This window comes from Condylura cristata, unplaced genomic scaffold (genome assembly GCF_000260355.1).
Source record: "Condylura cristata isolate star-nosed mole 26May11 unplaced genomic scaffold, ConCri1.0 scaffold00020, whole genome shotgun sequence".
Taxonomy (NCBI): domain Eukaryota; kingdom Metazoa; phylum Chordata; class Mammalia; order Eulipotyphla; family Talpidae; genus Condylura; species Condylura cristata.
The window spans coordinates 19297526-19299840 of record NW_004567121.1 but is presented as its reverse complement, the minus strand read 5'-3'; positions in this window follow the sequence as shown (position 1 = coordinate 19299840).

Sequence of the window (2315 nt, the reverse complement as noted above, 5' to 3'; positions counted from 1 at the left end):
AAAAAAAAAAAAACCTTTAATTCATTGATTATAGAAATTTATCTATAATTTTCCAAAATAATTTGTTCCTCATGAAATATACAAATAGCTCTGAATCTCTGGTAGCTTACCCTAATTTTGGTAATGCTCCTTAAAACAGGTGATAAATATACATATAATTTAAAACATACAAATTTCATCAGACCTAGCCTTTTTGTTTGATTGCTTCTGACAGACAATCTCTTCCTTTTTTGGCCAATAAACTACCAGCAACTCTAAAAAAAGAAAGAGGAAGAAAACAAACACAAAAACAAAATAGCATATCCCATCATCCCTTGTGCATCAGTTCAGTTCTCCAAATCATTGAAAATTACTTATACATGCATGATTTATGAAGAGAATGTCAGGAACACAGTTTCATAAGGATTACATTAAAAGTTTTTCTCCCTGAGGCAGAAGCATTGCTGCTTCAGAATTGTTTTCCTCTTAAGTCCTTTGTTTGAAAATGAAAAAATTTGCCTTGATTTATGGGGTATATAGTTTTTGTTTTCTTAACTCTAACATAGACATTAAAACAAAAACAAAACCGTGGGATAGAAAACAACAGTAACAGCTAAAGAAGAATTGAATTTTCATTGGCTCAGCTTAGTAGGCAAGAAAAAGTAGGTTTTCTTATTCCTGAGGCTTCAGTAGGAACCATGTTTGTGAAGTATTTGGTTATATTATACCTTTTAGGTATTTATTGATTTTTTTTTTCCGGAAACCATGGAACATATTGTGAAAACAAAGGAGAAAAAGACTGAAATGTAACCTATGTAAATTTATTCCTGGTTCTTGTTAACTTTTGCTGTCATTTGGAATGGCATTTTAAATTCACATTTCTACCAGATTGTTGTTCAGTTAAAGAAATCCATTGTTTTAAAAAATATATATACATGGTTGTCTTCAATCTGGCCTGCTTAGTTAATGCCTTCCTCGGTTTCAGCAGTTTTCTCTTTTAAAAATGCTGTCTTTAAGTCTCTATATTTACAAACATTTTATAGGCAACTATGATGACTTAGCCTCTAGCCTTTTCGTAAAGGTGGGAGGAACAAGACGCATGCAACTCTTGGACCCTGTAATCACTCCGTCTTGACCAAAATTGGGAAAGTTGCCACCACTGATGTTGAAAGCTGCTGGATCCAGAAGTCATCAGCCAAATTAATAAGCTGCTGCTCCAGCAGCCCGCTCCAGAACCATGCCACCCTGCCACAGTCTACACCAACAAAGCATTTGCTTTGCACGCTCTTCTTTCCACAGATGACTCAGTTCCAAGTCGTCTCATTTGAGGGCTCTGTGACCCAAATCACATCTTGAACTCCAGCCACAGTATTCTTTATCATCTCTCTGATTCGTTTTTCTTTTTTTTTTTAAGATTTACTTACTTATGCATACAGAACAGGGGTACAGGCCAGAGGTTCAGGGTTGGTGAGAGGACTCCCCAGCTCCCCAGAGACAGAGTAGGGAACAGAACAGGCAGATTGACAAAGTACACTGCTGAGGGGAGCAGCGGACAGGTCAGGAGAGGTCTGCTGTGCCATGTGGGTCAGCTCCAGGGCCAGGGATTGAACTCATGCCGAAGCAGCTGTGGCTAGCTTGCAGTACTGTATCCTAACCTGTTGCCCCACCAAGGAAGGCCCTTCATTTTTATTTCTACACAATACATGTACAATTTACCATTTAAAAAAGGACACTATTGTATAACCAGTGTCCACAATACTTTCATTTTGCAAAACAGAAACTACAATAAAATAACTCTCCATGTCCTCCCTCTCCTCCTGGCTCCTGGCAGTCTCCTGGCTCCTACGTGTTCAACCTCAGATAATCTGTCCATAGACCAGTTCTGTGCTTGTTCATGTGCACTTAAGCAGTGTTAGAGAATCCTCTAGCACCTTAATTGTATGATCATAAGCCTCAGATTCCATGTGTTGATTTTCAGAACAGCTAATATACACTTTTTCTTTATACTTTATATATTTTATTTCTCCTACCCACTCCCTTGATCTTGACCTTGAATTTTTCCTTATCAAAAAATTCAAAACTATCAACCTGAGTTCCTGCATTCTGCCCTCACCTTCTCCTTCCCTTTTTCTCTTTTTTGGTATAAATGAATTAACATTAGTCCGGTAGAGGTGGGGGGTGGCGGGAGGGAGGGGAAGGGAAAACTCCATTTTTCAAAGTCAATTCTTGTAAACTTGCAAAAATTTCCTTCTCATGAACAGAAAATCACTATGCTTTTGGGCCAAGGTTTTTCCTTCCTTCCTTCCTTCCTTCCTTCCTTCCTTCCTTCCTTCCTT